Raw genomic sequence first — 9,363 nt, forward strand, 5'->3', positions numbered from 1 at the left:
CTTTTCATTTTCTTAATAGTGTATTTTGAAGAGCAGACCTTTTAAATTTTACTGAGGTCCAATTTATCCTTATTTTTCTTATGTAGTTTGTACTTTTCTTGTCCTAAGTAATTTTTGCCTACTCTGAAATAGTAATGATTTTATATCTGTTTTCATCTAGAAGTTTTATTATCGTTTTAGTTTTTATGTTATATTTATGGTCCATTTAGAGTTAATTTTATGTGTGGTGTGAGGTTAGAGTAGAGATTCATTTTTGTTCCATATGGATATCCAGTTGTTCAGCACCATTTGCTGAAAAGACTGTCATTTTCCAGTGAATTACCTTGGCATATTTATAGAAAATCAGTGGACTTTATTTGAACAGTTCTATTTATGGACTTTGTTCTGTTCTGTAACTCTATACCTATCTATTTTGATGACAATAACTTTGTCTTGAAATTTAATGGTACAAGGTCTTCAACTTTTTTCTTCTTCTATAGAAATCTTTTAATTGTTCTAGGTTTTATCCATATTTATATACAGCTTAGAATCAACTTATCAATTTCTACAAAAAAGCCTGCTGGAAATTTGGTTGGGATTGCACTGAATCTAGAGATCAATTTGGGAAGAACTGTCATTTTGACAAAATTGAGGTTTTTAATCCATGAACATGGCACATATCCCCATTTATTTAGATTTAAAAATTTTTTCTCAGCAACATTTTATAGTTTTCAGTGTACAGATATTGCACATATTCTGTTAAATTTTTGCCTAAGTATTTTGCAATTTCTGATGTTATTGTAAATGGTATTTTACCTCTTATTTTCTGTTTGTTATTAGTATATGGAAATACAACTGATTTTTGTATATTTTGTATCTGATGACGTTGCTAAATTCATTTATTTTACAGTTTTTTGGAATTACTTAGGATTTTCTGTAAACATAAACATGTTTTCTACAAATAAAGACAGTTTTTCTTTGTTTCCAATCAGTATGCTTTTTATTATTTGTTTGTTTCTTTGTTCGTAATCACCATACTTGCACTGGCTAGGACTTCAAATAATTGTTAAAGTGGTGCTTTGTTCTTGACGTTAGGAGGAAGGTTTGAGTCTTTCATCATGAGGTATGATGTTAGTGGCAGGATTTTCATAGTTGCCTTTTATTAGGTTGAGGAAATTCCCCTCTATTGTCTGTTTACTAAGTTTTTAATCATGCATAGATACTGTTTCATCAATGCCTTTTCTGCATGTATTGAGTTAATCATATTTTTTTCTCATTTGTTTTGTTAACATGGTGAATTACCTTGCTTTTCAAATGTTCAACCAACTTTGTATTCTTTGTATAGACCCCACTTGGTCATTTTTATACATATTATCATTATTATATGTTGTTGAATTAGATTTGCTAACTTTCTGTTAATGACTTTTACAGCTATATTCATCAGGGTTATTGGTCTGTAGTTTTCTTATAATATCTTTGTCTGGTTTTGGTTTCAAGGTTTTGCTGGCCTCACAAACTGAACTGGGAAATGATCCTTCTCCACTATTTCCTGAAATACTTTGTGTAGGATTGGTATTATTTCTTCCTTAAATACATGATATAATTTTCCATTAAAGTTACCTGAAATTACAATTTTTCTTGTGGGAAGGTTTTAAATAGATATAGGGTTATTTGAATTTTATGTTTCATCTTGTATTTTGGGTTTTTTTTTAATTTATTTTTTTATACAGAAGGTTCTTATTAGTTATCCATTTTATGCATATTAGTGTATATGTCAATCCCAATCTCCCAATTCATCACACCATCACCAACCCTCCTTCCACTTTCCCCCCTTGGTGTCCCTACGTTTGTTCTCTACATCTGTGTCTCAATTTCTGCCCTGCAAACCGGTTCACCTGTACCATTTTTCTAGGTTCCACATATATGCGTTAATATACGATATTTGTTTTTCTCTTTCTGACTGACTTCACTCTGTATGACAGTCTCTAGGTTCATCCACGTCTCTACAAATGACCTAATTTCATTGCTTTTTATGGCTGAGTAATATCCTATTGTATATATACCACAACTTCTTTATCCATTCGTCTGTCGATGGGCATTTAGGGTGCTTCCATGACCTGTCTATTGTAAATAGTGCTGCAATGAACATTGGGGTGCACGTGTCTTTTTTTTTTTTTTTTTTTTGCGGAACTAGGGCCTCTCACTGCTGTGGCCTCTCCCGCTGCCGAACACAGGCTCCGGATGCGCAGGCGCAGAAGTCACAGCCCATGGGCCCAGCCGCTCCGCGACATGTGGGACCCTCCCGGACCGGGGCATGAACCCACGACCCCTGCACTGGCAGGCGGACTCTCAACCACTGCACCACCAGGAAGCCCGCATGTGTCTTTTTTAATTATGGTTTTCTCTGGGTATATGCTCAGTAGTGGGATTGCTGGGTCATATGGTAATTCTATTTTTAGTTTTTTAAGGAACCTCCATACTGTTCTCCATAGTGGCTGTTTCAATTTACATTCCCACCAACAGTGCAAGAGGATTCCCTTTTCTTCACACCCTCTCCAGCATTTGTTGTTTGTGATTTTCTGATGAGACCCATTCTAACCGGTGTGAGGTGATATCTCATTGTAGTTTTGATTTGCATTTCTCTAATAATTAGTGATGTTGAGCATTCTTTCATGTGTTTGTTGGCAATCTGTATATCTTCTTTGGAGAAATGTCTATTTAGGTCTTCTGCCCATTTTTGGATTGGGTTGTTTGTTTCTTTACTACTGAGCTGCATGAGCTGTTTATATATTTTGGAGATTAATCCTTTGTCCGTTGATTCATTTGCAAATATTTTCTCCCATTCTGAGGGTTGTCTTTTCGTCTTGTTTATGGTTTCCTTTGCTGTGCAAAAGCTTTTAAGTTCCATTAGGTCCCATTTGTTTATTTTTGTTTTTATTTCCATTACTCCAGGAGGTGGATCAAAAAAGATCTTGCTGTGATTTATGTCAAAGAGTGTTCTTCCTATGTTTTCCTGTAAGAGTTTTATAGTGTCCGGTCTTACATTTAGGTCTTTAATCCATTTTTAGTTTATTTTTGTGTATGGTGTTAGGGAGTGTTCTAATTTCGTTCTTTTACATGTAGCTGTTCAGCTTTCCCAGCACTACTTATTGAAGAGACTGTCTTTTCTCCATTGTATATCCTTGCCTCCTTTGTCATAGATTAGTTGACCATAGGTGCATGGGTTTATCTCTGGGCTTTCTAATCTGTTCCTTTGATCTATATTTCTGTTTTGTGCCAGTACCATATTGTCTTGATTACTGTAGCTTTGTAGTATAGTCTGAAGTCAGGGAGTCTGACTCCTCCAGCTCCGTTTTTTTCCCTCAAGACTGCTTTGTCTATTCAGGGTCTTTTGTGTCTCCATACAAATTTTAAGATTTTTGTTCTAGTTCTGTAAAAAAATGCCATTGGTAATTTGATAGGGATTGCATTGAATCTGTAGATTGCTTTGGGTAGTATACTCATTTTCACAATATTGATTCTTCCAATCCAAGAACATGGTATATCTCTCCATCTGTTGGTATCATCTTTAATTTCTTTCATCAGTGTCTTATAGTTTTCTGCATACGGGTCTTTTGGCTCCTTAGGTAGGTTTATTTCTATGTATTTTATTCTTTTTGTTGCAGTGGTAAATGGGAGTGTTTGCTTAATTTCTCTTTCAGATTTTTCATCATTAGTGTATAGGAATGCAAGAGATTTCTGTGCATTAATTTTGTATCCTGTAACTTTACCAAATTCATTGATTAGCTCCAGTAGTTTTCTGTTGGCATGTATAGGATTCTCTGTGTATAGTATCATGTCATCTGCAAACAGTGACAGTTTTACTTTTTCTTTTCCAATTTGTATTCCTTTTATTTCTTTTTCTTCTCTGATTGCCGTGGCTAGGACTTCCAAAACTATGTTGAATAATAGTGGTGAGAGTGGACATCCTTGTCTTGTTCCCGATCTTAGAGGAAATGCTTTCAGTTTTTCACCATTGAGAATGATGTTTGCCATGGGTTTGTCATATATGGCCTTTATTATGTTGAGGTAGGTTCCCTCTATACCCACTTCCTGAAGAGTTTTTATCATAAATATGTGTTGAATTTTGTCCAAAGCTTTTTCTGCATTTATTGAGATGATCATATGGTTTTTATTCTTCAGTTTGTTAATATGGTGTATCACATTGATTGATTTGTGTATATTGAAGAATCCTTGCATCCCTGGGATAAATCCCATTTGATCATGGTGTATGATCCTTTTAATGTGTTGTTGGATTCTGTTTGCTAGTATTTTGTTGAGGATTTTTGCATCTATATTCATCAGTGATATTGGTCTGTAATTTTCTTTTTTTGTAGTATATTTGTCTGGTTTTGGTATCAGGGTCATGGTGGCCTCGTTGAACGAGTTTGGGAGTGTTCCTTCCTCTGCAATATTTTGGAAGAGTTTGAGAAGGATGGGTGTTAGCTCTTCTCTAAATGTTTGATAGAATTCACCTGTGAAGCCATCTGTTCCTGGACTTTTTTTGTTGGAAGATTTTTAATCACAGTTTCAATTTCATTACTTGTGATTGGTCTATTCATATTTTCTATTTCTTCCTGGTTCAGTTGTGGAAGGTTATACCCTTCTAAGAATTTGTCCATTTCTTCCATGTTGTCCATTTTATTGTTATAGACTTGCTTGTAGTAGTCTCTTGGGATGCTTTGTATTTCTGCAGTGTCTGTTGTAACTTCTCCTTTTTCATTTCTAATTTTATTGATTTGAGTCCCCTCCCTATTTTTCTTGATGAGTCTGGCTAATGGTTTATTAATTTTGGTGTATCTCTTCAGAGAACCAGCTTTTAGTTTTATTGATCTTTGCTATTGTTTTCTTTGTTTCTATTTCATTTATTTCTGCTCTGATCTTTATGATTTCTTTCCTTCTGCTAACTCTGGGTTTTGTTTGTTCTTCTTTCTCTAGTTCCTTTAGGTGTAAGGTTAGGTTGTTTATTTGAGATTTTTCTTGTTTCTTGAGGTAGGCTTGTATAGCTATAAAGTTCCCTCTTAGAACTGCTTTTACTGCATCCCATAGGTTTTGGATCCTCGTGTTTTCATTGTCATTTGTCTCTAGGTATGTTTTGATTTCCTCTTTGATTTCTTCAGTGATCTCTTGGTTATTTAGTAATGTATTGTTTAGCCTCCATGTGTTTGTGTTTTTTACAGTTTTTTCCCCTGTAATTGATTTCTAATCTCATAGCGTTGTGGTCAGAAAAGATGCTTGATATGATTTCAATTTTCTTAAATTTACTGAGGCTTGATTTGTGCCCCAAGATGTGACCTATCCTGGAGAATGTTCTGTGCACACTTGAGAAGAAAGTGTAATCTGCTGTTTTTGGATGGAATGTACCATAAATATCAATTAAATCTATCTGGTCTATTGTGTCATTTAAAGCTTATGTTTCCTTATTAATTTTCTGTTTGGAAGATCTGTCCATTGGTGTAAGTGAGGTGTTAACGTCCCCCAGTATTATTGTGTTACTGTGGATTTCCTCTTTTATAGCTGTTAGCACTTGCCTTATGTATTGAGGTGCCCCTATGTTGGATACATATTTATTTTTTATTATATATTTTTTTCAGATCATGTCATCCCTGTAGTTTTTGGGTTTTATTTTGCTAAAACATATATAAAATATAACTTTTCATTTAAACCATTTTAAGTGTACAAATCAGTGGCATTAATTACATTTCCAATGTTGTGCAACCATCACTCCTATCTATTTCTAAAACTATTTCATCAATTAAAGCAGATACTCTGTACCCATTAAGCAATAACTCCCCATTTCCCTCCTTCCCCCCATCCCTGGTAACCCCCAATCTACCGTCCAGCTCTACTAACTTGTCTATTTTAGAATATTTTATATTTGTGGAGTCATACAATATTGTCCTTTTGTGTCTGGCTTATTGCATTTAGCATGATGTTTTGAAAAGTCATCCATGTTGTTAGCATGCTTCAGAGCTTCATTTTATAGATGAATAATATTCAATAGTATGCATATACTACATTTTGTTTACACATTCATCTCTTGGTGGGAACTTGAATTGTTTCCACCTTTTACCTGTTGTGAATAATGCTGCAATGAACATTCATGAACAAGTATATGTTTGTGTCCTTGTTTTCTTTTTTTTTCATCATTATTGGAGTACAATTGCTTTACAATGGTGTGTTAGTTTCTGCTTTATAACAAAGTGAATCAGTTATATATATACATATGTTCCCATATCTCTTCCCTCTTGCGTCTCCCTCCCTCCCACCCTCCCCATCCCACCCCTCTAGGTGGTCACAAAGCACCAAGCTGATCTCCCTGTGCTATGTGGCTGCTTCCCACTAGCTATCTATTTTATGTTTGGTAGTGTATATATGTCCATGCCACTCCCTCATTTTGTCACAGCTTACCCTTTCCCCTCCCCATATCCTCAAGTCCATTCTCCAGTAGGTCTGTGTCTTTATTCCCATCTTACCCCTAGGTTCTTCATGACATTATTTTTTCTTAGATTCCATATATATGTGTTAGTATATGGTATTTGTCTTTCTCTTTCTGACTTACTTCACTTTGTATGACAGACTCTAGGTCCATCCACCTCACTACAAATAACTCAGTTGCGTTTCTTTTTATGGCTGAGTAATATTCCATTGTATATATGTGCCACATCTTCTTTATCCATTCACCCAATGATGGACACTTAGGTTGCTTCCATCTCCTGGCTATTGTGAATAGAGCTGCAATGAACATTTTGGTACATGACTCTTTTTGAATTATGGTTTTCTCAGGGTTTTCATTTTGGATGATCTGTCCATTGGTGAAAGTGGGATGTTAAAGTCCCCTACTATGAATGTGTTACTGTCGATTTCCCCTTTTATGGCTGTTAGTATTTGCTTTATGTATTGAGGTGCTCCTAGGTTGGGTGCATAAATATTTACAATTGTTATATGTTCTTCTTGGATCGATCCCTTTATCATTATGTAGTGTCCTTCTTTGTCTCTTCTTAAAGTCTTTATTTTAAAGTCTGTTTTGTCTGATATGAGAATTGCTACTCCAGCTTTCTTTTGGTTTCCATTTGCATGGAATATCTTCTTCCATCCCCTTACTTTCAGTCTCTATGTGTCTCTAGGTCTGAAGTGGGTCTCTTGTAGACAGCATATATATGGGTCTTGTTTTTGTATCCATTCAGCCAATCTGTGTCTTTTGGTGGGAGCATTTAGTCCATTTACTTTTAAGGTAATTATCGATATGTATGTTCCTATTCCCATTTTCTTAATTGTTTTGGGTTCTTTATTATAGGTCTTTTCCTTCTCTTGTGTTTCTTGCCTGGAGAAGTTCCTTTAGCATTTGTTGTAATGCTGGTTTTGTGGTGCTGAACTCTCTCAGCTTTTGCTTGTCTGTAAAGGTTTTTATTTCTCCATCAAATCTGAATGAGATTCTTGCTGGGTAGAGTAATCTTGGTTGCAGGTTTTTCTCCTTCATCACTTTAAATATGTCCTGCCAGTCCCTTCTGGCTTGCAGAGTTTCTGCTGAAAGGTTAGCTGTTAACCTTATGGGGATTCCCTTGTGTGTTATTTGTTGTTTTTCCCTTGCTGCTTTTAATATGTTTTCTTTGTATTTAATTTTTGACAGTTTGATTAATATGTGTCTTGGCCTATTTCTCCTTGGATTTATCCTGTATGGGACTCTCTGTGCTTCCTGGACTTGATTAACTATTTCCTTTCCCATAATAGGGAAGTTTTCAACTATAATCTCTTCAAATATTTTCTCAGTCCCTTTCTTTTTCTCTTCTTCTTCTGGAACCCCTATAATTCGAATGTTGGTTCGTTTAATGTTGTCCCAGAGGTCTCTGAGACTGTCCTCAGTTCTTTTTATTCTTTTTTCTTTATTCTGCTCTGCAGTAGTTATTTCCACTATTTTATCTTCCAGGTCACTTATCCATTCTTCTGCCTCAGTTATTCTGCTATTGATCCCATCTAGAGTATTTTTAATTTCATTTATTGTGTTGTTCATCATTGCTTGTTTCATCTTTAGTTCTTCTAGATCCTTGTTAAATGTTTCTTGCATTTTGTCTATTCTATTTCCAAGATTTTGGATCATCTTTACTATCACTATTCTGAATTCTTTTTCAGGTAGACTGCCTATTTCCTCTTCATTTGTTAGGTCTGGTGGGTTTTTATCTTGCTCCTTCATCTGCTGTGTGTTTTTCTGTCTTCTCATTTTGCTTATCTTACTGTGTTTGGGGTCTCCTTTTTGCAGGCTGCAGGTTCGTAGTTCCCGTTATATTTGGTGTCTGTCCCCAGTGGCTAAGGTTGGTTCAGTGGGTTGTGTAGGCTTCCTGGTAGAGGGGACTAGTGCCTGTGTTCTGGTGGATGAGAATGGATCTTGTCTTTCTGGTGGGCAAGTCCACGTCTGTTGGTGTGTTTTGGGGTGTCTAGGACTTATTATGATTTTAGGCAGCCTTTCTGCTAATGGGTGGGGTTGTGTTCCTGTCTTGCTAGTTGTTTGGCATAGGGTGTCCAGCACTGTAGCTTGCTGGTCGTTGAGTGAAGCTGGCTGCTGGTGTTGAGATGGAGATCTCTGGGAGATTTTCGCCATTTGATATTATGTGGAGCTGGGAGGTGTCTTGTGGACCAGTGTCCTGAAGTTGGCTCTCCCACCTCAGAGGCACAGCACTGACTCCTGGCTGCAGCACCAAGAGCCTTTCATCCACTTGGCTCAGAATAAAAAGGAGAAAAAGTAGAAAGAAAGAATTAGTAGAAGTAGAAAGAAAGGAGGGACGGCGGGAGGGAGGAAGGAAGGAAGGAGGGAAGGAAGGAAAAATAGAAAGAAGATAAAGTAAAATAAAATAAGATAAAATAAAGTTATTAAAATAAAAAATAATTATTAAGAAAAAAATAAAAAAAAAACGGATGGATAGAACCCTACGAGTAATGGTGGAAGCAAACCTATACAGACAAAATCTCACACAGAAGCATACACATACTCACAAAAAGAGGAAAAGGGGGAAAAAGTCATAAATCTTGCTCTCGAAGTCCACCTCCTCAATTTGGGATGATTCGTTGTCTTTTCAGGTATTCCACAGATGCAGGTACATCAAGTTGATTGTGGAGCTTTAATTCGCTGCTCCTGAGGCTGCTGGGAGAGATTTCCCTTTCTCTTCTTTGTTCTCACAGCTCCTAGGGGCTCAGCTTTGGATTTGGCCCCGCCTCTGCGTGTAGGTCGCCTGAGACCGTCTGTTCCCGCTCAGACAGGAAGGGGTTAAAGGAGCAGCTGCTTCGGGGACTCTGGCTCACTCAGGCCGCGGGGGGGGGGGGGGGGGGGGGCGGGGGAGGGAGGGGCACGGA

Source organism: Orcinus orca, chromosome 14, assembly GCF_937001465.1.
Source record: "Orcinus orca chromosome 14, mOrcOrc1.1, whole genome shotgun sequence".
In the NCBI taxonomy this organism is placed as follows: domain Eukaryota; kingdom Metazoa; phylum Chordata; class Mammalia; order Artiodactyla; family Delphinidae; genus Orcinus; species Orcinus orca.